Below are 27955 nucleotides of genomic sequence, written 5' to 3' on the forward strand. Positions count from 1 at the left end.
TAGCAGACGTGCGCTCCCGGGTGAGCGGGCAAGCTGGTCCTTAGACAGACTGACTGGAGTTGGAAGGCAGACCGTCGGACCTCAGGCTGGCAGGCAGGTGACTGGATATCAGGCAGGACAAAGACAGCAAGCTGGCAGGAATCTGGCAGGTAACTGGCAACGGGACCTGAGGGCCGAAGCACAGGTGAGACACAGTGCAAACAACATTGCTCGGGCACCTCCATTTTGGAGGAGGTGCCTTTTATATGGGAGGTCCTCCGGCAATTGGCCGGGGACTCCTTAGGACGGCGCGCGCGGTCCCTTTAAGAGAGGGGGAGCGCGCGCGCCCTAAGCACACTGCCGGGGAAGGAGCGCGCGCCGGAAGCAGCGGGGAGAGCGGCGCTGGAGGACGCCGTGCCAGGAGCGGGGAGGTGAGAGGGACGGCGTCTCTGCCTAGAACGGGGCAGAGACGCCGATGCTACAGAAGTCATTAAGTGGGTGCGCCAATGTACTATTTGTGCTAGATCTAAGTCCTCACATACTCCTGCTGCGGGGTTGCTTTGTCCTTTGGAGGTTCCCAGTGCTCCTTGGACACATTTGGCTATGGACTTTATAACTGACCTTCCCCCCTCTGAGGGTTTTACTGTCATCTGGGTGGTCGTGGACCGTTTTAGCAAGATGTGTCACTTGGTTCCCTTCGTCAAACTGCCCTGCGCTAAAACTCTCGCTAAGGCCTTTGTCAAGGAAATTGTCAGACTTCATGGCGTTCCTACTGACATTGTTTCTGATAGGGGTCCTCAGTTCGTGGCTCGTTTTTGGCGTGCCTTTTGTGACAGGTTGGGAGTTCATTTGTCGTTCTCGTCCGGATATCATCCTGAATCTAATGGCCAGACAGAAAGGAAAAACCAGAATGTTGAGCAGTTCTTGCGTTGTTTTGTGGCAGACAATCAAGAGGGGTGGTCTGAGTTTCTGCCACTTGCTGAATTTGCTCTGAACAATCATACATCTTCTTCTGCTGGTTGTTCGCCTTTTTTTTGTTGTTCTGGGAGACATCCGTCGTTTGGGTCGTTCTCCAAGTTGGGATCTGCCGTGCCTGAGGAGGAGAATTTTTCCGGTGATTTGGAGAGAGTTTGGACGGATGTGCGTGGTAATCTTCAGGAGGCCAACAGAAAATCTAAAGACTACTTTGATAGGAAATGACAGGAGGTTTTGTTCGCTGTTGGTGACATGGTTTGGTTGTCCTCTAGGAATCTGCGGTTGAGGATTCCTTCTAAGAAATTGGGTCCCAAGTTTGTAGGGCCCTTTAAGGTGCTTCAGGTTGTCAACCAATCTGCTGTTAGGTTGGAGGTTCCTACCTCCTGGAGAATTAATCCGGTATTTCATGTCTCTCTGTTGAAAAAAGCTGTTGTATCGGATTGTGACGCCTCTGCCTCTGTTCCTCCGGTGGTGGAGGACGGGGAATATGAAATTTCTCGCATCCTTAACTCTAGACAGTATAGAGGTAGTTTGCAGTATCTTGTGGCCTGGAAAGGTTTCGGACCCGAGGATAACTCTTGGGTGAGGTCAGATGATGTTTCCGCGTCCAGACTTATCAGAGCGTTTCACAGGAGATTTCCTGATAAGCCTGGTCCTAGGGGATCCGGAGGATCCTCTTAGAAGGGGGGGTACTGTTAGAACCTTGTTCTTAGGTTTTTTCCTTTGCTGATCACATGACCTTGTTGGCCTATTTAATCCTGCTCCGCCCTTCTGGCTTTGCTGGACTTCATTGTTTAACTACTTTCTAGCTAGCCTGTGCTCTGTATCTAACTCTGTTAGTTTGCTTGGTCTACGGACCTCTATGTTCTATATATTTTGTTTGTTTGTCTGTCTGCTACTATTTCTGTTAGGAGGTGTCCCATTTTCCTCCCAGTCCTTAGTACTTGTAGGGATTCCTTCCCCACATCTATAGGTCTCCGTACAGACTAGCTTAGGACTTTAGCAGGTCTGATCGCAGGATCAGGTCCCCTGTTACATCGTAGGGATTAAGCTGAGTTCTATCGTAGGGACAGATCTCCTCTCTTTCCTTAGCTCTGGTAGCAGAACATAACAATGAAAAACTCAACAGATAACATTACAGTGCCTATCTAGTAACACATTTATTAGCAATTAACGGAAGTAAATTAACTAATCAGGTTGGCCAGGGTCAATGTTACTCATTATTTCCCAGTCACATGGATGACTACCTATATTTGCATCAGTCATCGGGGACGTAATATCTGTCTTTATTACATGTGTTCCTGATTCGTGTCCAAATGCAAAATGCCCGAAGAGCTTTACCTACATGGTTGTTATACTAATGGTTTCCAACTGTGCAGCAGATCTGTGTCCGGGTATATAACATACATTAATAAGATGGATCTTGAGCTATACAATGTCTTTGAACTCCATAATCAAGTTCTAAAACATGCAGGATTTAGAGATCTAGGATCTTCATTGACTTAAACAACAAATGTATCTTCAACAAACCTTGGGATAAGGATTCTTCTGAACAGGATATTAGTTTGTAATAGAAACTAATGCAGGGAAGAATTTCTCCTGACTTAATGTGAGCTCTGCTGGAAAAATAAGGAGGAAGATTGCAATCTGAAGGCTGTAAAAGGCTAGAAGCCTGCATTTTATGACACTGAGTGTGATGCTCTCTCCTCTAACCTCTGAGCTGCCAAGAAATAAAACAGATCAGGTAAGTAAAAATAGATCCTATTTAAAATGTATGAACCTAAGTGTGTTATACAAGCTGTAACCGTGCGCTTGCATTCTACTGTTCATTACCACAAGATAGTTTGAGCAGCGGAGGGACATTTATCTCCTGCAGTTAAACATTTACGTGGATGTTGATTATAAGAAGACATGACAGTCTAAATATAGGCAGAAATATTACCAGCAGCTGCTTTCCTGTGCTGTGCAATCTGCGCAGCACTTTCCACAGTTCCTATACCTCCTCTGCTAGTAGACATGACTTCTCCGTATGGTAAATAATCCCCCAACCCAAGTTTTCTTTCAGCGTCCTGTACATTTTCCTGCCAGACCTAAGCAAGCACAGTAGTATTTGCTTTGTGCAGTGGGTGGTCTGTGACGGTCTGAGTGTCAACCTTGTGCTAACATAGTACAGTATATACCACCATGTCATGACTAACCACATTAGCTGAATAAGGCTGTATTTGGCATTGGGGAATCTCTTGTTAGGTTGTACTTAGCAAAGATCTTTTACGCAAGTTAAACAGTCTTTTAGAGTTTGAGGGGACTGTAACAATTTTTGTTTTGATCTTTTACTACAATGTCATATCAATGAAGTCGAATTTTTGTTGACCATTTTTCTTTACATTTAACCTTTAAAATACAGTAAATGGAGAAAAGTATTGGGATTCACCTTTTGGTCCTTGAATTCAGGTTTTTCTAAAGACTGCACAGAATTAGGGCATGTTGCTGTAATAGAATGCCACCATTCTAAGAAGTTAGTTCCGGACATTTCTTCCCTTCTAAATATTTCATGATCAATTATGAGTATTATTATTAAAACATGGTAGTATTTAGGAATCATCTCAGTTACAAAGTGGCCGACAATGTAAGGTTGCAAAGTCATGTGACCAAGTCCTGAGGTTCATAATGCATAAAAGTTATCAACGCTCTGCAGACTCCATAACTGCAGAGTGCCAGGTCTCCTCTGGTATTAACTTCAGCACAAAAACATTTCCTGGAGCTTTTGACATCAAATTCCGTGGCTTGCATGACCAAGCACAATTCAAAGCATTAGATCGAATTTTGTAAAGCACACCACCACTGGAGTCTCGAGCAGTGGAGTGATGAATTACACTTCGTCAGTATTACGGACAAGTCTGAGTTTGGTGAATGCCTGGAGAATTTACCCACCTGCACGTTTGGTTGAGGAGGGATGATGCAATGGGGTAGTATATCAGTGCTCGGACCTAGGCCCCTTAGTTTCAGTGAAGGGAAAACTTACTGCTTCAGAATACCAAGACTGGTTGGACTTATGTATACTTACAACTTTTTGAAACAGTTTGGGGGAATCCATTTTCTTAGCAGAATGTTCCCTACTTAGATCAAACTGGCAGGTTCTCTTTAAATGAGCAGATTGATCTTTTTGCCAGAAATATATGTTCCAAACATTTTTTAACATACTTGTACTTGTTTTAGCAGACATAAGTATTTAATTTCAATAGGTTAGATTCAAATACACTATGTGGACAAATGTTTTGGGACTTTTCCAAATTATATCCACAGAAGCTTATTTGACACCTCATTCTAAATTTATAGTCATTCATATGCAGTTGTTTTCCTATTTGTAGCTAGAGCAGAATCCACTCTTCTGGGAGGGTTTTCTATGAGATTTTGGAGGTGTCTGCAGGAATTTTTGCCCATTCATCCAGAAGAGCATTTATGAGGTCAGATACTGATGTTGGATGAAAGGTCCTGGCACAGGTGTAACTTGAAGCTTTTGGGACTCAAAGCAAAATGTCCAAAGAGGACCCTATTTATTGTTACAGGTCCGGGTGGTGGAACCTCTGTGCTTCGGTGCAAGGAGGGACCAGAGGGGCGTGACTAAGTGCCTACTCGGCCTGACCCAGGTCATACGGTGGCTTAGTCGACTCCGTGAACCAGGGAGGGACTGGGCAGGTGAACCAGGTGCCACTCTGGGACCGACCATGTGTGAGAGCAGGCGACTCCCACGGGTCAGGTGACAGGAGCTGACCGGTAGAGCAGATGAGCACGGCAGGCAGGCTGGCGGGTGGTCCAGGTAGATAAGCAGGCAGGTACGGCTGATAGCCAGACAGGCGCTCCGGGTAGGCAAGCAGGCGGGCACGACAGGTTACTTGGCAGGTGCTCGGGGTTGGTTGGCTGGCGGGCACGGCAGGTAACTGGCAGGTGCTCCAGGTAGGCAGACTGGTGGGCACGGCAGGTAACTGGCAGGTGCTCCAGGTAGACAGGCTGGCGGGCACGGCAGGAAACTGGCAGACTGGCAGGCAGAACTATTAGACAGACTGGCGGGCGGGACTGTAGACAGACTGGCGGGCTGGACTGTTAGACAGACTGACGGGCAGGACTGACAGGCAGAGGGACCTGAGGGCTGAAGCAAGTGTTTGCACACGGAACAACAACCTTGCACAGGCACCTCCATTTTGAAGGAGGTGCCTTATATAGGAGAAGTCCTCCGGCCAATGGCCGGGGACTTTTTAGGACAGCGCGCGCGGCCCCTTTAAGAGAGAGGGAGCGCGCGCACCCTAAGCACAGTGCCCGGGAAGCTGCGCGCGGTGCGCGCCACAGCAGCAGGAAAGTAGGAAGACGCCGGACCAGGACCGCGGCGGTGAGGGGAACGGCGTCTCTGCCCGGAAGGAGGCAGAGACGCCGATGCTACATTTATCACTGCTATTTAATAGTATTCTTATTTGGCCAAAAGGACCTTTTGGATTCCCCTAGACTTTAGGGCTCAGGTGAGACTGCCACCCCTGCACCCACTATAGTTACACCCTTGGGGTTTTATTCGCAGTCTCAGTTCTAATGATGTTCATTAGGGATGAGGTCAGAACTCTGTCAGTGAAATTCTGCGGCACAGTCATATGGGAACAGAAAAGGGCCTTCTCCAAACTGTCCCCACAAAGTTCGAAGCATAGAATTGTCCGAAATGTCTTATGCTGAAGCATTAAGATTTCCCCTCACTTGAATTGAGGGGACCAAGGCCCCTTAGCTTTGTGACGTAACTCTCGCTGAGCCATGGAACTTATGCTGGGAAGCTCCTAATACACAGGCTTTGTGCTGATCTCTGCTGATTTCTGCAGTTATTGAGTCGGCAGCGTGTTAGTGCTTTTTTACGCAGCGCTCTTTGATCTCGCTCTCATGGCTGAGTTGTTGTGCTTCACAAACACTTCCACATTTTAATAATACCACTCACAGTTGCTTGTGACATGTTTAAGATTAAAGACATTTTACAAACTCACATTTTATAAGGGTGGCATCTTATTAGGGGATCATTCTTGAATTCGGTGAGTTCTTTAGAATTATCCATTCTTTCATAAATGTAAGGCAACTTCATGGCTAAAGATACCTGTGGCAATAGGACTGAAAAAAAGCCTGAATTCAGTGGCTAAGATTCGTGTGTCCCAATACTTTTTCCATATACTGTAATGTGTGCACATGGTCAGTACAAACAAGTGACAAATAATACAAGAAACTATCAAAAAACCTTAAGCGTGGGGGTGATTGAAGCATCAGTGTACGAAAGGATTCTTTATAATTAAAGCTTCCATACACATGAAATTAAAGGGGTTGTCCAGTACTATTGATAATTGTCCAATGTATTTTTATGTTGAAAAAAAGTTTCTTTGTAAATACCTTGCGCTGCTGTTAGCGCCGCTCACAGGCAGTATCACTGGCCGCTTACAGGCATCACGTGGCCCTCGCTGATGTCACATCAAGTGAGGCGTGACATCAGTTCCGCTGTCACCGCGGTGGATGCTGGGCTGTGGGCGGGGTTACCCCGTACATCACACCCAGCATCCATCTCGCGCTTTCCCAATGAATGGGGAGAGGGAGAGTGCGTGGCGGATGCTGGGTGTGACGCGCGGGGTAACTCCGCCCACAGCCCAGCATCCACCGTGGATCGCAGCACTGAGTCACCCCCGGCTGCATCCGGAGCTTGACGTGACATCAGCGGATGTCAGAGCCGGCTGCAGCCGTAGGTTACGTGATGCCTGTGAGCGGCCAGCGATAGCGCCGCTCACAAGCAGTAACAGCAGCGCAAGGTATTTACAAAGAAACTTCTTTTCAACATAAAAATACATTAGCCAATTACCAATAGTACTGAACAACCCCTTTAAAGACTTCTAAACCTGCTAGCGTTAGTGAGATCAGCTAACCATCTGATGGCTATGGGTGTCTTCAGACTTTTCTCCAACAGATGATGTTTCCTAGCGAAAAAGACGTGTAATTTAAATCCAATCCTTAGGTTCTCCAGGGAATAAAAGCTGGTGATAGGGATTTTTGTCAGCACCTTTCTCCTCTCTCCCCACCAAAAACACATGAACACTTGGTGCATGATGGAGCCAGGAGAGATATGAGGCTAATATTTACATGTAGGATTTATTGCACTATATTAAAATTTGGCATTAAAGTTGTGCTTCTACTCGGACAACCCCTTCTGAAACTCTTTGTTTCCTCCCATATAATAATACCCATATTCGCCTTCAGTGTGTCGACACTGGCTCTCCCAGGGCTCGCGTGACAATATGTCACACGATCCCGGAGGCCAATCAGTGTCCTCTTCACTCTTCAATCCTTGTTAAAAATCAGGTATCAGGAGGAAGTGATAGGGCAGCCGCAGCTCTTACTTCCTTTGGATGTCAATTACATCCGTAGGGGAGCAGAGTGAAGCCAGCAATGATTTTCGACAGGGATCACGTGACATAACAATGTCATGTGATCCCCGGGAGAGCAAGTGCCGAAACCGCTGGAGTGGTGATGGCACCAGAAGTGAGTATAGGTGTTATTATTTTACTAGGGGGAAACAGTGATTCAGAAGGGATTGTCCAAGTAGTGGACAACCCTTTTAACTATATGCATTCTAATTTATTGCAAATGTTTGGAGCTTCACAAGATTTGCTCCATTTTTTTAAGGCCTTGGAGCATATTTATAAATAATGTCTAATTCTTACACAATGGAAACTTAGACTAAACGGTCTCAAAAAGTGCCAGATTTCTCAGTGTCTCATGTTTGATAAATCTGTCTAAATTTAAACAGCCTAGACTAAGTTTACACCACTTATTAGTTGGCTTAATTTGTGGAAACAATTTGATCCAAAATTTTGGCACATGATGTTGCATGTTAACCACCCAACTTTTCATTGAGGACAAACCCCTTTGTCAGATAGGTCTGAGACACACAAATATTTTTAACGTCTGAAAAGTCAGTCTTTCACTCAAATTCCGCCAGAATTCTGGCTCATGTAGCTTTATAAATGTACCCAATGCATCTGATTTAAAACTCAACGAACTAACAAAGTAGAAAACTGTGTTAGTGACTCCGGTTTCACATTTTAAGTGCAGATTAGGCTACATACGAAATGTAACAGCATCTTATAAAACACCTGGGAAAGACTGCAGATCTGTATGCTGTAGGCAATGTGTACACTACAGAAATTAGAGGAGTAATATTCTCCTTAACCAGGGAAATGGAGTCTCCGCAGGACTTGATAATTCCTCATTGCAGCAAAAAGCTGGAAACAAAGACGAATAATCCTTTAAGTTATGAAAGTTTTATGTGAAAAGCCTAAAACTGAACAGTAAATAATATTACTTCCTGAAAGGTTTTACGTTCCCTATAGTCTGCGTCTCCTATCCGCTGCGGCTGATAGCGAAGCTTACCAGATTTTGGATTGTATTGAATAAACCAGCACAGTGTATTGCTAATCTGAGATGGTCTACTGTCTTGTATGTATTATTCATTGTGCAAATATACTGTATTGCAGTACATTTGTGCAAAAAGAGAAAATAAGCTGAAGATTTCAGCCAACATAATATTTACACAATTAGAACTATCACACATATACAATAACCTGGACATATATTGACCTGGACGAGAGGTGGATGAGGTAGCTGACTGCTTAGAGAGCCCCATTGCAGTAGGCAGTGGGTACACAATTGTACTGAAAATAACATTTCATAATAATTGACAAAAGAATTTCATATATTGTTGTTCCATGTAACAATGTGTGGAACTATGCCATGCAGAGCGATTGCCTGCAGAGGCTACCCCTTACCCAGCCAGCAGATTAAAGCGTTCAGCAGCCAAGTATTGGTAGTAACATTCATGCGCATGAGTTTTATATGTAACTGAATAGATGCCATGATCACAATAATCATTACTCACATATAATACCGATCTCATATCTCAGGGGCCTTTAGAAATGCTAGTTTCATCCATGGCTAACTCTTCCCCGAAAATCTTACTCCAAGAAATGCATATATTATGTCTGAAATTATTATTTATTATTATAGCGCCATTTATTCCATGGCGCTTTACATGTGAAAAGGGGTATACATAATAAAAACAAGTACAATAATCTTAGACAATAGAAGGAGGAGAGAGGACCCTGCCCAAGAGGGCTCACAGTCTACAAGTATGAATGAAATGTATGATAATAACCAAGAACCATCAGTGCTACATAATGAGTATAAAAATGATTAAATAAAGACTACAACATCAATTTCGGTAATGTGGCACTGACTCTTAAGGTGTAACTGACCTTTCCCTTCTTCATGTGTTTAATGGGAAATACGGGCCTGCCAATGAACATAACATTTTGAAGCAAGTCCTCAATCTGTTGCGGCCAATGAAAAATAATCATCCGAACTGATAATTTTATCAAAATGCACATAATAATCTCTAATGATCATCTGTTCTGCTCGTGTTGCTAACAATAATCATTCTGTGGTGGAAAAAGTTTATTAATGGACAGCACGGTGGCTCAGTGGTTAGCACTGTTGCTTTGCTGCGCTGAGTTCAAATCCCACCAAGGACGACATCTGCATGGAGTTTGTATGTTCTCCCCGTGTTTCGTGGATTTCCTACTGGTTCTCCGGTTTCCTCCCTAAGACATACTGATAGGGAATTTAGATTGTAAGCCCCAATGGGGACAGAGATGTGATGTCTGTAAAGCACTGTGGAATATGATGGCACTATATAAGTAAAGTAAGTAAATAAATAGATGCATTTATACAGTTGTCAGTTAAAAGCAGAGAGGAGAGCTTATGGAGCACTTGCAGTACCCATCTTCAGCGCACTTGCAGGAGTGGAGAGTGCCAGGGTAAAGATCACTTTCTCATTCAAGGTGCTGCTAAATCCTTCTTGTCCCATGTTAAATATATTTTAGGTCTCCTACTTTGCACTTTCAGCGGTTTTTCAGTGTCAGACAGATTGCCTTCAACCTCTTCCCAAAGAGTGAAGTACTTATACTTAATATGCCTGATGTGGTATGTGGAGCGGGCTCAGCTAATCTCTGCTGTTTAACCCCTTAAATGCCAATGTTAATTGCTGAGAGCAACACTTAAGGAGCATCATCTTGGGTGGCACACTGTTTCGGGCATCCATGATTCCACGGTATCCCCCTGACATGATCATGAGGTGCCGATGGTTTGGCATGACGGCCTGGGGCTTACTGCAGGCTGCACTTCATAACAGACCATCAATTTCACTATTTACTGTAATATTGTGATTTTGTAGTATCTTGAATAAGCAAATCAAACAGTTTAAAAGTAAAATAAAAATGTTTTCCGAAATGTATAAAAAAAACATATAAACATTTGAATCGCCGTCCTTTTTCCAGTTTAAAAGTTAGAACGTTAGGTCTATCAAAACACAAAATTATTTAATCTGTATGTTAAACTCCCTAAAGCAAAAAATAAGCACAACACCAAAATTGCCATTTTGCAATCTGTGCGCTGCCTCCATAAAAATGCAAAAAAAGTGATAGAAACATCCCTAAAATGAAATCAATAAAAAGGTTAGCACGTTATATTAAAACAAGTCTCACACAGCTTCAACAAAAAAATCTAAAAGTTGTCGCCGTAATCATACTGACCTGACGAATCATGCTGAAGGTCAATTTTTTTTATGTATGATAGCCATGAAAACAACATCCCAAAAAAACAATGATCAAGTTAAGTTTTTTTGTCATCATTTCACCACACTTGGAATTGTTTTCCCATTTTCCAGTAAGTTATATGGTGAAATGAACGGTGAAAAAACAATGCACAAAAAAAATGGAAAATCGCATGGTCATGTTCAGAAAGCTTCACAAACTTCATATGCAATTACACTACCAAGATGACATATAGTCGGCACAGTATGCTGGAATAACCATTCCGTGCTATAATATATTGTGTGTACACCTAACACCTTCTTAGATTTTTATTAATAATTCATGGAATATTAGCGGTCATCAAGTTTTGTACTTTTCACTTCATGGCCCCACATATCTGTTGTAAAGAGGTCTAGTCTGTAAAACAGCCCGAACATTTCTTCCTGTGCTAAGAATAAAGAAAAAAAAAAAGAAGCTACATACCAGAGGAGCCTTTGTGATTGTTGCACTTGGTAGCAGAAGACCACATTCAGCAAGGTAAAGCGTTTAGTCCTCCAGTGAATAGTATCAGCAGAACGACATTCATGAGCAGTCAGGTAGGTCTTACACTCTGGATTTTTTGCTGTACACCATTATTGCCAGCTGTTGTAAGGACAGTCAATAAACTGGCACCAGATTACTTAAATGGTCATTGTAATCTACTTGTTATAATCCCTTGTTCTATTTCATTTCAGTGAAGTGCCTCTTAGGTCGATTGATCTACACTTTGTTGTCGGGCATCTAGAATAGTACGACCATCTTAGTCTGATACAGTATTGTAGGTCTCAAACACTGTATGATCTTACTCTGAGGTCATTTCAATGAATTGTATTCCTATTCATCTTCTTTAAAAGTTTAATATTATTAATGTAGAGTTTACCTGTCTTGTTTTTTTTTCATGTATTTTTTTTTATACACACATGGATTTTTTATGTATTTTTTTTGCTATAGAGAAGCGCACTGGTTTAATGTTTTCTTCCTTATGGCTAACATCTAACTTCAGCGTTTTTGCAGCAAAAATTCTTAATGTTTAGGATATCAGAAAAAATAAGAAATGTACATTGGTACTCATACTAATTTCTCATGTCTACTACAAAGGGGAAAAACTCTTGTTTTCGCAATCATTTGGGGAAACCTGTTTGGGAAACCGGAACTTATAATATATACCGTGTAGGTAGAAGTGAGAAATATATATAATAGGAGTCATATATATTTGGTAATTTTTTGGGTAGTTGAGTTTTTGAATTGATTTCTTCTTCTGCCCTGAGAAAGAGATTTGATAAAATCTCACATTTGCGGTATGTGTTGTGGGCGTAAGTTGTTACATGTTCTCTTTTGGACCCTTTTTATATATTTTCCCTTGCATGGGATTGCAGCAGGATTGCATGGTGTATACTGGTTCTTAATTAGTTTCTTGCATCAGGCTAAGAATAATTTGCCTGATTCTGCCTTCTCCTTCCTCTAGAAGTCTATTGTGAAACATAAGGTTCTAAACTCTCAGCAAATACTGTAAATAGTCCCATCGTGGAATTTCAGCTTTTGGAGCCTGCATGTTGTACTATGGAAAACCTTCTTGAGAACTATATAATACTTATTAGGGCTATATTCACATGTCGGCATTATGTCAATGTTTGTAAACCAAATCAAGGAGTGGAACAAACAAAGTCAAAGTATAACGGAAACACTTGAACTTATTCTGCACTTTGACTTATGCCTGGTGTTGACTTACAAATTCTGATGGAAAAGTACTAAAGCTGAGTTTCATATCTTCTTCTCCAGAGAGAACAGAAGACAGTAGGATATTCTTACACAACTTACATGTACATGGCGTGTGTTATAAGCTGTACAAACAATTTGTAACGTCCACTGTTTACACTGGATAGCATGTGTTCATGGCACCGTAATGTTGTATAATCCACGTACATGTGTCTGTTTTGTGAACATTTAAGGAAATTGTGCTTCTAATAGCTTAGGTTTTATAAAGCTTTTCATGAAAGATGGCAAGGAGTCTCTAAGAAAGCACTTCAACAGTAATAGGAACGTACTATTTTTGGATTCTTTGTATAAGGTTCTTATGTTCCACATAAAAGCCGAACATCATATTCTGGTTGGATTACTGATATGGCTAGGGGTATGTTCCAGATATTGTGGTGTGAATAGAGGTTCTCTGCTCTAAAAAGTTTTACACCATTACCGTTCCTCTATGAAACGTATGATTTTATGTTTCTTGTTTCTAAACAATAATGCACAACTTAACATTTTCTTTATTAACATAATTACCTTATACATGTGAAATGCTATTGTATACATGGCATCAAAAGTTAAATGAATGAATTTCACATTGCATTTAGGATTTTCCAGTCTTACCATAAATCTGTAGTCCTACTGTCTTTATAATAGAATGTGTTTATGCACTTATCCTACCAATAACCGGTCTGTACGCCATACAAGAAAAAGTGAATGTCAATGAATAGCACCTCTTTTGACATTCTTCTGCTATATAGGAACTGCGCACCATAAGGCACGTGGAGATGCTTAATTAGGATAAATTCAGAATATCTCATATCAATAGATTACACCACCATCACTATAGCAAAATCGTAACGTTTCAGGTAAATACACTTGATCAGATGTGTCTGTTGGGGTAAATGCTCTCAAAACTAGAAAGGTCCAGGGTTTGGGGTGGGCTTCCCCAGAACAAAGAGGCAACCCAGTACCAAACACTGTGTAGAGTAAACGGTGTGTGTGTCTACAGAAGCTCAGTGGTTGGCTCTAAAGGAATTAGCACCCTATACAAATTTATACTGTCCATTTAGGGTGTGCCACCTACCCTATTGATTACTCTTCTGGTATATGTGAGGTCCAGAAACATTTTCATCCTATTATTTTTTGAGGTCTAAACATAGCCTAAGCTGACACTCATGAAGAATTTTAGCTTGTTGGTATTCATGGGAAATGTTATGTGATACAGTGGTAGTTTTGACTGAATATTCCATACTTTAGCAATGTTTTTGTTTTTTTAAGAAGTGTTTGGTTTCCCCAATTTTGAATGTGTTTAGCAAGGAATATTCTTAATCAAGATTCTTGTGATGTTTAGTTTTATTTTTTTTCCCTGCTGTTAGAATATTCAAGCTCTGTTTATTTCTGTTCCATTATTTGAGCAGAACAATGACATTTACAACAATGACTGACACCAATCTTACCCATCTTACCTCATTGACTAATTGTCATGGGTGTGTCGCCACGAAGATCGTCGCGACTACACAGCCTTACTTCTCGCAGCTGAGTTTTTGGTGCTTTGTGTTTTTGGGTTGTGAGGGAGTTAATTCTCTCTCTCTGTGCTTGACGAGGCTCAGCCTCGCCCAGCTGCAGTTAATGCTGCAGTATTGGGATTCCTTCAAATACCTGCTGGTCTGTTAGGGAAGTTGTCGGTGAAAGCGTTTCTTGCAGACCTTCAGAGTGGATCGTTGTTTGGTGGAGTTCGGAGCGAGGAGTATGTGGTGTGGTTTGTTCCCTTCCTCCCTTTATCATTTATCTCCTAACCTGTTGTTGTTCCCTCTGTAATTGTGGTGTTAGTTTTTGTATGCAAGGTGGTTTTTGGTTTTCCCCTTGTACTGTCTCGTTTGTCTAGTACTGTGTTTTGGGCATTTTCTATCCTGTTTCCCATTGTTGTGATCGGGGTCCTTCTCAGGACTAGATTACTTAGGTTCAGGGATATTCAGGAGTTTAGGGTTACGCTGGCGGCCTGGACCTCTGTACCATTAACAGTACCTCCAGGTTGAGGGATTAGTCAGGGCCCCGTCTAGGGTCAGCTCAGGCCCCTGACCCCCCTGTACGCTGAGACAGCGTGACATTTTCACCGACCGACAAAAAAAAAAAATTTTTTTTTACAACCACCATGGATCCAGTAGCCAGTCTAGCTCGGCAGTTGCAGAGTTTGTCCATGGAGTTGGCGGACGTTAAGTCCAAGGTTTTGTGTCCTCTGGAGCAAGCCAGACCAGAACCTAAAGTAGCTCTCCCTGACAGGTTCACTGGGGGGCGGGACAAGTTTTTTGTTTTCCGGGAGGCATGCAAGTTGTACTTTCAGCTGCGGCCTCGGTCATCGGGGAGTGAGGAGCAAAGGGTGGGAATTGTCATCTCGCTCCTACAAGGGGACCCACAATCTTGGGCGTTCTCTCTTCCCCCGGGCTCCCCGGCTCTCCAGTCAGTGGATAGGTTTTTCGCTGCTCTGGGACTCGTATATGATGACCCAGATCGGATCTCCCTTGCTGAATCTAAGTTACGTAGGATCCACCAGGGAGATCGTCCGGCGGAGGAATTCTGTTCGGAGTTCCGTAGTTGGGCCACGGACACCCAGTGGAATGACCTGGCTCTTAGGAGCCAGTTTTGTCAAGGGTTATCTGACAAATTAAAGGATGTGTTGGCACAGTATGACCCTCCCGCCTCACTGGAAGCCGCTATGGCCCTTGCTATTCGCACTGACAGGCGGCTTCGGGAGAGGTGCGGGATAACTCCGCCCCCTGGGATGACTCCACCTCCTACAAGGTCCCCTCATATGGAGGTTCCCCTGGTCAGTCCAGAGGAGCCTATGCAGTTAGGAGGGACATCTTTCCGGGGGAGGGGACCGGCGGTGCACCACAAGACTGGAAGGTGCTTCTTCTGCGGGAGAAAGGGACATTTTATTGGGGGGTGTCCATCCCGTCCTTTGCAGAGTAAAGAGTCGTCGGAAAACTACTGATCCCAGGTTGTGTGGTGGACGGCAATCTGGGAGTAGGTATTTCGTCCCTAGGTTCGTCTCAGTTTCTCGTACCGGCGGAGGTGGTGGTGGGTACGAGAACTGAGAGGATATCTGTTCTTCTAGATAGTGGGGCCGGGGCTAATCTTGTGGACGCTCGGTTTGCCCGGGTTCAAGGTATGCTATTGAATATGTTGGCTAAACCCATCCCCATATTTTCGATCGACGCCAGGCCTCTCGCTCAGGGAAGTTTTTTGCAAGTGGTGCATAACGTAAATCTTCAAGTGGGGGCGATATATAAAGAACTGTTGTCTTGTTACGTGTTGGAGGGTCTTCCCACTCCTATTGTGTTGGGCCTTCCTTGGTTAACTAAGCATAATCCGGTTATTAATTGGCAATCCAGGGAGATAAGCCAATGGAGTCAATTCTGTAATAAAAACTGCATGAATACGGTCATCGGTGCTGTCACTCCTAGGGTCTTACCTCCATTTCTGGCGGACTTTGAGGATGTATTCTCGGAGAAAGGGTGTCAGGAACTACCTCCTCATCGCGTGTATGACTGTTCTGTAAAATTGCTCCCTGGGGCCAAGTTACCTAAATCTAGGTTGTATAACCTATCTGGTCCGGAGAGGCAGGCCATGAAGGATTATATTTCTGAGAGTCTGGCTAAGGGGCATATTAGACCTTCATCTTCCCCGGTGGCTGCGGGGTTCTTCTTTGTGAAGAAGAAAGATGGAGGCCTACGCCCTTGCCTGGATTTCCGTGAACTTAATCGGATTACGGTCCGAGATCCGTATCCACTCCCACTTATCCCCGATCTCTTTAATCAGATCGTGGGCGCCAAATGGTTCTCTAAGTTGGATCTCAGGGGGGCGTACAATCTGATTAGGATAAAGAAGGGGGATGAGTGGAAGATGGCGTTTAACACTCCGGAGGGGCATTATGAGAACCTTGTCATGCCATTCGGTCTGACTAATGCCCCGGCGGTTTTCCAACACTTTGTTAATGACATTTTTCGCCGCCTGGTGGGTCAGTTTGTGGTCATATATCTGGATGACATCTTAATTTACTCGCCTGATCTTGTGTCTCATCAGGAGCATGTTAGGCAGGTGTTACAGATCTTGCGGGATAATAAACTGTACGCCAAATGGGAGAAGTGTGTGTTCGCCGTACAGGAACTCCAGTTTTTAGGTTTCCTGGTGTCAGCGTCCGGTTTTCGTATGGACCCAGGGAAAGTGCGGGCAGTTCTTGAGTGGGATCTGCCAGAGAATCTTAAGGCACTACAACGTTTCCTGGGGTTTGCTAATTATTACCGGAAATTCATTTGTAATTTCTCATCCATGGTTAAACCTCTCACAGACATGACAAAAAAGGGGACGGATTTTTCTAGGTGGTCTGACAAGGCTTGTCAAGCATTCTCCTCCTTGAAAAAATGTTTTGCCTCAGCACCCATACTCATTCAACCTGATGCGTCACAGCTGTTCATTGTAGAGGTAGACGCTTCTGAGGTAGGGGTGGGAGCAGTTTTGTCACAAGGTTCGTCCCCTGGTAAGTGGCGTCCGTGCGCTTTTTTCTCCAAAAAATTGTCGTCCGCTGAGAGGAATTACGATGTCGGCAATAGGGAACTCTTGGCTATTAAGTTAGCTTTTGAGGAGTGGCGCCATTTTTTGGAGGGGACAGTCCATCCGGTCACCGTCATCACTGATCACAAGAACCTGCTTTATCTGGAGTCCGCAAAACGTCTGAATCCCAGACAAGCCAGGTGGTCGTTGTTTTTTACCAGGTTTAATTTTGTCGTTACATATCGTCCTGGGTCAAAAAATGTGAAGGCAGATGCCTTATCTCGTAGTTTCCCTGGGGCCGGGAATACGGATGATCCGGTTCCTATCCTTCAAGAGGGGGTGGTGGTGTCGGCAGTATGCTCTGAGCTTGAGGAGGAGGTATTGGAGGCTCAGGGGGACGCCCCTGTTGGACCTCCAGGGAGACTGTTTGTTCCAGATTAGCTACGACAAAAGGTGATCGAGGCACACCATAACTCAGCTTTGGCAGGACACCCAGGGAGTAAAGCAACTGTGGATCTCCTCTCGCGTCGGTTTTGGTGGCCTAACTTACATAAGGAGGTGGTAACTTTTGTTGCGTCCTGTGGGGTTTGTGCGCGCTCTAAGACCCCACATACCCGTCCGTCTGGGGCCCTCTTACCTTTGAAGATCCCGGAGCGTCCTTGGACTCATCTGTCTATGGACTTTATTACAGACCTCCCGCCGTCCTCGGGTAAAACGGTCATACTCGTTGTAGTAGACAGGTTCAGCAAGATGGCACATTTTATCGCTCTTCCTACTCTTCCTAATGCTAAAACTCTTGCGCAGGTGTTCATTGGAGAGATTGTGAGGCTTCACGGGGTACCCTCCGATGTGGTGTCGGATCGGGGGTCTCAGTTTGTGTCCAAATTCTGGAAGGCTTTTTGTACTCGGTGGGGGATGCATTTATCGTTCTCATCGACTTTTCATCCTCAGACCAATGGTCAGACGGAACGTCTGAACCAGAGTTTGGAGACATATCTACGGTGTTTTGTGTCAGAGAACCAGGAGGACTGGGCTTCTTTCTTACCTCTGGCGGAGTTTGCTCTTAATAATAGGCAGAGCGAATCCACTGGTAAGTCCCCGTTTTTTGGGGCATATGGTTTTCACCCCCAGTTTTGTACTTTCAGTAGAGGGGGCTCTTCGGGGGTTCCTGAGGAGGAACGATTTTCATCATCACTCGCTTCAGTATGGAGAGGGGTACTGAATAATCTGAGTACTATGGGGAACCGATACAAACGTATGGCTGATAGGAGGAGAGTGTCTGGTCCAGACCTAAGTGTGAACGATCGGGTATGGTTGTCTACCAAGAATATTAAACTCAAGGTTCCCTCCTGGAAACTGGGTCCCAGGTTCATCGGGCCGTACAGGATCAGTTCTATAATTAATCCGGTGGCATTCCATCTTGATCTCCCCCCTACGTTTAAAATTCATAACGTGTTCCACAGATCTTTGCTTAAGAGGTATGTGGCGCCAATGATACCGTCACCTTTACCTCCTCCTCCAGTGGTGGTCAATGGAAATTTGGAGTTTCAGGTATCGAAAGTCATCGATTCACGTTTTAGTCGCCGGTCCCTTCAGTACCTGGTTCATTGGAAAGGGTATGGTTCTGAGGAGAGAATGTGGGTTCCTGCGTCAGATATTAACGCAGACCGGTTAATTCGGGCCTTCCACACGACTCACCCGGATAAACCTGGCCCTGAGGGTCCGGAGGCCCCTCGTAGAAGGGGGGGTACTGTCATGGGTGTGTCGCCACGAAGATCGTCGCGACTACACAGCCTGACTTCTCGCAGCTGAGTTTTTGGTGCTTTGTGTTTTTGGGTTGTGAGGGAGTTAATTCTCTCTCTCTGTGCTTGACGAGGCTCAACCTCGCCCAGCTGCAGTTAATGCTGCAGTATTGGGATTCCTTCAAATACCTGCTGGTCTGTTAGGGAAGTTGTCGGTGAAAGCATTTCTTGCAGATCTTCAGAGTGGATCGTTGTTTGGTGGAGTTTGGAGCGAGGAGTATGCGGTGTGGTTTGTTCCCTTCCTCCCTTTATCATTTATCTCCTAACCTGTTGTTGTTCCCTCTGTAATTGTGGTGTTAGTTTTTGTATGCAAGGTGGTTTTTGGTTTTCCCCTTGTATTGTCTCGTTTGTCTAGTACTGTGTTTTGGGCATTTTCTATCCTGTTTCCCATTGTTGTGATCGGGGTCCTTCTCAGGACTAGATTACTTAGGTTCAGGGATATTCAGGAGTTTAGGGTTACGCTGGCGGCCTGGACCTCTGTACCATTAACAGTACCTCCAGGTTGAGGGATTAGTCAGGGCCCCGTCTAGGGTCAGCTCAGGCCCCTGACCCCCCTGTACGCTGAGACAGCGTGACACTAATGGAGTTTGTGGGTATCCTGTCCATCCTTTTAACAGAGGCTAAGTTTTGAGTACAAGAAAGCAATATCACATCTCATATCACATCTCATTTTCTTTTCAATTCCAACATAACACGTTATATGGGAATTTCTGGAAAGTTTTGAGTAGAATTAAAATGCTTTGCTAATGATCCTATGATGTACAATACAAAGTTATATTGTGGTACCGTGTTAGCCAGAAAAATCGATGTAAATACTTGTATGCCAAAAATGTAATACTTTTGTCATTTTTGGCATACAAGTATTTACATCTAATGACCCTATCAAATTCTCAAAGTATTTATTTATTTTACGCCCTTATATAGCGCCATTAATCTCGACAGCGCTGTACATACATCATCATCACTGTCATTTTTGAGGCTCACAATCTAAATTCCCTATTATTATTTCTTTGGAGTGTGGGAGGAAATTCCCTATCAGTATATCTAGAAGCGATGTACCCAGAGGAAACCCACGCAAATACAGAACATACAAACTCCTTGCAAATGTTGTCATTGGAGGAATTTGAACCAAAGACCCTATTGCTGCAAGGCTACAGTGCTAACAACTGAGCCACCATTCTGCATTCTTTCAGCTTGCATTCTTCTTTCTGAAAATTAGCTTTTTCTTTGTTTCTCTTCTGAATCAGTGTCTAGTATTGAAAAAATGTGGGCAGTAAATGCAAAGCATTTCAATACTATTGTAGGGCCCCATACCAAAACATTAGTAATCAACTTTTCTTACTACAGTCTGCTTTGCTTAACACAGGTGTTTTCATTTGTGTGCCTATTACCTTTTGGATGCAGCTTTATATTATGTCATCCTTCTGTCCTCTTTCCTGCTGGTAATAGATTCATTTGGATGTTCTGACATTCTATTGATGTTTGGAGTCTGTGAAATTCCTGCTAAGGGTTTTCCCTTTGCTGTTATTTTTGCTATACTTTGCACCTATCTTCTGTTTAGCATTAGGAAATAGACAGTATATTTGTTAACAGTACTTGCTTTATTCTTTGTTTGGTATTTCGTTATTTACTTTACTCACTTTGGTATCTTCCCTTTGTTCAGCACACTTCTCTTTTTGTAGGTAATTCACACTGTTCTGGTCTCAGTTCCTTTGGGAGGAACATGACGCAATTCGTTGGTCTTTTAGGCAGTTTAGGCCAGAGTTGCCGCCTCCTAGTCTGTGGTTAGGTCTATCTCTGTACCCCCAGGTACCACTAGGGTCTGTGGCGTCAAGATATATAGTCTGTACAGGAACCGGCAGGGTCAGTTGCAGTTTTTAGTGTATAACCTATTTTCCCTAGTGAGTTGCAACACAGGCATAGCTATGCTAGGAGCTTTTAGGAACATTCAGGGTGAGCTGCCGTCAAGTGGGGGTGCCATTGCGTTATCTTAAAGTGCCCAACCTCCGCAGTCAGGTAGGGACAGATCAGGGTCAGAGTAGGGCTTTTACAAGTCTGAACAGGGATCTGTCAGGTTCAGGTATTTGTCCCCCTGGTTTGTACATTACACATTTGCATGTGCTTATACAGTCATAACAAAGACTTGTCCCTTTTCTCCTGTATTCAAACATTGTAAGCCCTATATTTAACTTCATGTTTTTCAATATAATCAGAAACAATTAAAAAAAGAATAGTGAGTACATATTTCTTAAGAATTTTCACTGCCTAAAGCTGTCTAGTGAAAACAACTATCTGATTTGTCACTCCGTGTTCATATATTAGGCATTAGTAGATATGTAATGTCTATTTTCTACTATAGACATTAGATAATCAGGTGATGCCAGCAAAAGTAACAACTGTAGACAAATATGTTAGTTTGTTGTCACCTTGCATTCAGTCTTTTAGCTGAGCCAGCTCTTATCTCTGTGAAAACCAGTGCATAGGCAGAAAAAAAGGTCTGTCTCGGCTATTGAAATGAGCAGTCAATCAATGTGTTCATAAACAACACCTATGATGATCTGCCCCAAGAACTCTTATGTTTTGAGCAGAAATCAGGAGTGGAGCTGCTGCAACCTGGGACCGATGCTGAAAGCTGAAGATTGCTGTATTCAGAATATTAGGTCATTTTACATGACAATGACCATCACTTAATTAGAATTCTTTTCTAGACTTCTGTATTACGTTCTAAAATATAGTTGAGTTTCTCCCACATAGGAGTACTACCCTTCAACTGCAACTCTTTTCTTACTCTTTTCTTTTTTGCTTTCAGTATTATGTAAATTTATGTATATTAATAATATATATCTTAGGATACATCAGGTTAAGGAAGGACACAACTGTATGAATGTTGTCTATGCTTAATTGAGGATGCACATAAAGATTTAACTGTCCCATCAGGACATCTGTTTATATGCCTTACTAGGGTTTATGAACATTATGATCAAGCAGCAAAGCTCTTGTAGACTTGACCGGTCCATGTATTATATATATATATATATACACACACAGTTGAAACCAGACATTTACATACACTATATAAAAAAACACATATGCATGTTTTTCTCAATATCTGACATGAAAACAGAATAAACCATAATTTTTAATATTTGCCAAATGGCAGAATAATGAGAGAGAGAGAATGTTTTAAGGCATTTTATTACTTCCTGCAAAGTCAAAAGTTTACATACATTTCGTTAGTATTTGGTACCATTGCTCTTAAACTGAATGACTTGGATCAAATGTTTGGGATATCCTTCCACAAGCTTCTCATAATAGTTGGTCGGAATTTGGACCCATTCCTCCTGACAAAACTGGTGTAACTGATCTAGGTTTGTAGGTCGCCTTGCTCGCACCTGCCTTTTCGGCTTTGCCCATATATTTTCAGTAGGATTGAGATCAGGGCTTTGTGATGGCCACTCCAAAACATTGACTTTGTTATCCTTAAGCCACTTTATTACAATTTTGGCAGTATGCTTTGGGTCATTGTCCATTTGGAAGTCCCATTTCAGCCCAAGCTTTAACTTCCTGGCTTATGTCTTGAGATGTTGCTTCAGTATTGCCACATAATCTTCTTTTCTCATGATACCATCTATTTTGTGAAGTGCACCAGTCCCTTGTACAGCAAAACAACCCCACAACATGATGTTGCCAACCCCGTGTTTCACAGTTGGGATGGTGTTCTTAGGCTTCCAAGCTTCTCCCTTTTTCCTCCAAACGTAATGATGGTCATTATGCCCAAAAAGTTCAATTTTAGTTTCATCAGACCACAGGACATGTCTCCAAAAATTAAGGTCTTTGTTCCTGTGTGCATTTGCAAACATTAATCTGGCTTTTTTATGTTTCTTTTGGAGTAATGGCTTCTTTCTGGCAGAGTGGCCTTTCAGTCCACGTTGATTCTGTACTCGTTTCACTGTGGATATTGACACAATCTTATCAGCTTCCGCCATCATCTTCACAAGGTCTTTTGCTTTTGTCCTTGGGTTGATATGCACATGTCGGACCAAAGCACATTCATCTCAGGGACACAGAACCCATCTCCTTCCTGAGCTTTATGATGGCTGGACATTCCCATCTTGTTTGTACTTGCGTATAATTGTTTATACAGATGAACGAGGCACCTTCAGGTATCTTGAAATTGTACCCAAGGATGAGCCAGACTTGTGCAAGTCCACAACTCTCTTCCTGATATATTGGTTGATTTCTTTAGACTTTCCCATGATGCTACACAAAGAAGTAGTGTGTTTCAGTTGTACATTAAAATACATCCACAGGTGTGTCTCTAATTAACTCAGATGTTGCCAAAAAAACTCTCAGAAGCTTCCAAACACATGACATGATCGTATGGGCAGTCCAGAATTGTTTAAAGGCATAGTAATCTTAGTGTATGTAAACTTTTGACTTTGCACTAAGTTATAAAATGCCTTAAAACATTCTCTCTCTCTCATTATTCTGGCATTTGGCAAATATTAAAAATTATGGTAATCCTAATTGACCTAAAACGGGAAAGTTTATTCTGATTTCATGTCAGATATTGAGAAAAACATGCATATGCGTCTTTTTATATAGTGTATGTAAACTTCTGGTTTCAACTGTATATGGCCAGTTGTATATTATCTGATCACTGAGGGTTTAGAAAGTGGATCCATGATGATTAGCTATTCGCCTGGCCAGCTTAATAATTACTAGCTCTGTTCCCTTGTAGTTTAGGACTGGCATCACCTTTTGTGGAAATGTAAGCAGGCAAGAGGGAATGCCTATAGAAGTGATAAACACTGATAAAATGAAAAGGAGGAGCAGAGAGAGAAAAACAAAAAGTTTTCACTTGTGAGTAGGTCCCAAAAGCTCTTGCACGTAAGCCTCACAATACAAAGAAAAGTATCTACCTGTATATGTATTTCTCTGCATTGCCAACTCCATTAATCCTGACCAAATCCTCAACTCTGTTTGCTGAAATTTAGCCCCAAACTTGCAAGGAACCTCCACCATGCTTCACTATTGCCTGCAGACACTTGTTATTGCACTGATCTACAGCTTTTTGTAATCAAAGCCTTCTTTTAGAGACATATATTTGAAATTTTGACTCATTAGTCAAGAGCACCTGCTGCAATTTTTCTGCACACCATTTCCTATGCTTTCATGCATAGTTGAGTTGCCTGACAATTTTGTCCATCTCAAAGGTATGGCTTTTTGGCCTCAATTTTCTATGAAGATTACTTCTGGGTAGACTTCTCCAAACAATAGATGTCATAGCTGGGTCCTACTGTTGCTGCTTGTTCCGATCGTCTGATATCACTGCTGGACAACTTTTAATTTCACAGGGAAATAATGATGTGTCTTTCATCTGCTACACTAAGTTTCTTTGGCCCACCACCATGTCAGCATTCCTCAACATTACCCATTTCTTGGTGCTTCTTCAAAAGAGCTTGAACTGCACATCTTGAAACCCCAATCTGCTTTCAAATCTTTACCCGGGAGAGACCTGCAGTATAACTACCTTGTGTCTTGTTGCTGTGCTCAGTGTTGCCATTGTGTATGACCTATGACATGAAACTCTTTCACAACCTCAGATTTGTAGCAGAGTTTGCCTTTACCTTTCTCAGTTTTAAGTCTCCTACACAGCTATTTGTTTCATTTAAAGAATATGTTTTAACCTACATATGAAAATCATTATAATTATCGTTTATCTGGTATAATTTGGTACTCATACACCTGTCTAAGCCTACAAAATCCCTGGCTTTGTCTTCAAAACCGCATCAAGGCGTCTTTGTACATTTGCACAAAGAGTGGTCACACCAAATATTGATTTGATTTATATTTCTTTGTTGTTTATTCACTTTGCATTTTGTCAGTTGATAAAGATAGACTATCATGGGTATGTTCACATAGCGTTTTTAAGACATTGATGTACCCACTGAGTTTTTAAGGCAGAGATGCTGCAGTAAAATACGGGGTGATGTTTTTCCTGAAGCATCTCCTCCAGTGTCATTTTTGTGGCTCGGTTGCACTGTATCCACATACCATGACACTTGTATTTTTGAAAGCATTCTAATTTTGCAGCATTATTGCCACACCTGCTGATACCTTTTGCACAATACTATATGTACAATACTCTTCACTAAATACTGTATCTAATATCTATAGCCTCTGGGGGGGTTTGGATATGCAACTGCACTCCTCAACATTGAAACTGCAGCATCAAGAAGGAAAAGTCACGGAGTGATGGAAATCACAGATAGATCTGTTTATGATATGCAAATGATGAAAAAATGAAAACAAAATTTTCAACTCAGTTTATTCAGTACCAAGTATGAGCATCACACGTAGAAATACACACACTTACACACCTTGGCTTGCTGTCAATGAGGTTATAAATGGTTGTCTGATGTTTTTTGCTACTGTGAGCCTGCTTGGCCTAAACATGCTATCAAGGCCTGCAATGTCTCCAGACTAGTCTACCATAGAGATCATTTGGGATGTCATTGTTCGGCAAATGCAAAGTGAGCTGCCAGCAGCAGATCTTGATGATTTACATGCCCAAGTGCATTCAAGGAGGCAGAACATTCTATAGACAACCATTAATAGCCAGGGCTGTGGAGTCGGTATAAAATTAACCAACTCAAACTCCTAAAATATATAATAAATTGGGTACAGTAGTACAATGCAAAATGTGTTGTAAAATGTTTTCATACGAATTTGGGAAAGTTATGAAATGTCCTATGAATGTCGCTTCTGTTACTGTTCTAAGGATCTCGACTTTTAGTTGAGATGAATCTGTGCTGCACTTTATGTACATGCTAATTAGTGAGGCCGTGCTGTGGAGTCAGAAGTCAGGGAAATTGAGGAGTCAGAGTCGGTGGCTTGGCTTACCGACTCCACAGCCCTGTTAATAGCGGTGGGGTTCTGGGTTCAAGTCACACCAACGACAACATCTGCAAGAAGTTTGTATGTTCTCCCCCTGTTTACGTGGGTTTCCTCTAGGTACTCTGGTTTCATCCCACACTCCAAAGACCTACTGATAGCAAATTTAGATTTTGAGCCCCAATTGGGACAGAGGTGATAATGTCTGTAATGCGCTGTGGAATTAATGGCACTATATAAGTCTAACCATGTTATCAATGATGTTATTTATTTTATAATGATAAATTGTGTCTTTGTGCCTGTAATTTCAGTTTTCTGGAGCTGAGAGCGGTTTTATAGTTTTTGTAGTGTATAATTCTAGCTTTGCTTTCCAGCAGTTATGTCATTGACAATAAAGTAACAAACTCACTGTGTAGTTATTATAGAAAAATTATGTACATTGTAAATGGCTATCACTGTTAATGTTCAATATGAATATTACTAAAAATATAATATTTCTTCTCCATTTAGTAATAAAAGCTCTTTCCCTTTTAGAAGTGAGGCTGAAGTCAGTCAGGCTCTCCACTGTCTCACTATATTGATTGCTGTGTGAGACTTCCTGTCTCTTTCATGGGAGTTACCATTGTGTGGGGCTGACTGTGTGCAACATCGGGGAGATGGAGTCCTCTGTTAATATGAAAGTAAAGCCTTTGTCTCTGTAATACTGAGGAAAATCATCTGATTCGCTAATTTATATATATATATATATATATATATATATATATATATGTTTATATACATAGTACAGACCAAAAGTTTGGACACACCTTCTCATTTAAAGATTTTTCTGTATTTTCATGACTATGAAAATTGTACATTCACACTGAAGGTATCAAAACTATGAATTAACACATGTGGAATTATATACTTAACAAAAAAGTGTGAAACAACTGAAAATATGTCTTATATTCTAGGTTCTTCAAAGTAGCCACCTTTTGCTTTGATGACTGCTTTGCACACTCTTGGCATTCTCTTGATGAGCTTCAAAACGTAGTCACCGGAAATGGTCTTCCAACAATCTTGAAGGAGTTCCCAGAGATGCTTAGCACTTGTTGGCCCTTTTGCCTTCACTCTGCGGTCCAGCTCACCCCAAACCATCTCGATTGGGTTCAGGTCTGGTGACTGTGGAAGCGAGGTCATCTGGCGTAGCACCCCATCACTCTCCTTCTTGGTCAAATAGCCCTTACACAGCCTGGAGGTGTGTTTGGGGTCATTGTCTTGTTGAAAAATAAATTATGGTCCAATTAAACGCAAACCGGATGGAATAGCATGCCGCTGCAAGACGCTGTGGTAGCCATGCTGGTTCAGTATGCCTTCAATTTTGAATAAATCCCCAACAGTGTCACCAGCAAAGCACCCCCACACCATCACACCTCCTCCTCTATGCTTCACGGTGGGTACCAGGCATGTAGAGTTCATCCGTTCACCTTTTCTGCGTCGCACAAAGACACGGTGGTTGGAACCAAAGATCTCAAATTTGGACTCATCAGACCAAAGTACAGATTTCCACTGGTCTAATGTCCATTCCTTGTGTTCTTTAGCCCAAACAAGTCTCTTCCGCTTGTTGCCTGTCCTTAGCAGTGGTTTCCTAGCAGCTATTTTATCATGAAGACCTGCTGCACAAAGTCTCCTCTTAACAGTTGTTGAAGAGATGTGTCTGCTGCTAGAACTCTGTGTGGCATTGACCTGGTCTCTAATCTGAGCTGCTGTTAACCTGCGATTTCTGAGGCTGGTGACTCGGATAAACTTATCCTCAGAAGCAGAGGTGACTCTTGGTCTTCCTTTCCTGGGGCGGTCCTCATGTGAGCCAGTTTCTTTGTAGCGCTTGATGGTTTTTGCAACTGCACTTGGGGACACTTTCAAAGTTTGCCCAATTTTTCGGACTGACTGACCTTCATTTCTTAAAGTAATGATGGCCACTCGTTTTTCTTTACTTAGCTGCTTTTTTCTTGCCATAATACAAATTCTAACAGTCCATTCAGTAGGACTATCAGCTGTGTATCCACCTGACTTCTGCACAACACAACTGATGGTCCCAACCCCATTTATAAGGCACGAAATCCCACTTATTAAACCTGACAGGGCACACCTGTGAAGTGAAAACCATTTCCGGTGACTACCCCTTGAAGCTCATCAAGAGAATGCCAAGAGTGTGCAAAGCAGTCATCAAAGCAAAAGGTGGCTACTTTGAAGAACCTAGAATATAAGACATATTTTCAGTTGTTTCACACTTTTTTGTTAAGTATATAATTCCACATGTGTTAATTCATAGTT

At 42.5% G+C, this 27955-nt stretch overlaps 1 protein-coding gene across 32 annotated transcripts in view; it reads left to right on the plus strand.

Moving 5' to 3' along the window:
• RIMS1 (regulating synaptic membrane exocytosis 1) overlaps positions 1–27955 on the plus strand; it is a 469599-nt gene that overhangs the window by 388039 nt on the left and 53605 nt on the right. Inside the window, exon 1 of one of the 32 annotated variants that reach the window (XM_073675551.1) lies at positions 11085–11203. The exons of the other annotated variants lie outside the window; for them this stretch is intronic. The gene's annotated coding sequence lies outside the window, so the exon portion shown is untranslated. Of the gene's footprint in view, positions 1–11084; positions 11204–27955 lie in introns of those variants that run through there. 32 annotated transcript variants of the gene reach the window in all.

The sequence above is a fragment of the Phyllobates terribilis genome, unplaced genomic scaffold (genome assembly GCF_046119375.1).
Source record: "Phyllobates terribilis strain yellow unplaced genomic scaffold, ASM4611937v1 Scaffold_3__8_contigs__length_932513732, whole genome shotgun sequence".
NCBI lineage: Eukaryota > Metazoa > Chordata > Amphibia > Anura > Dendrobatidae > Phyllobates > Phyllobates terribilis.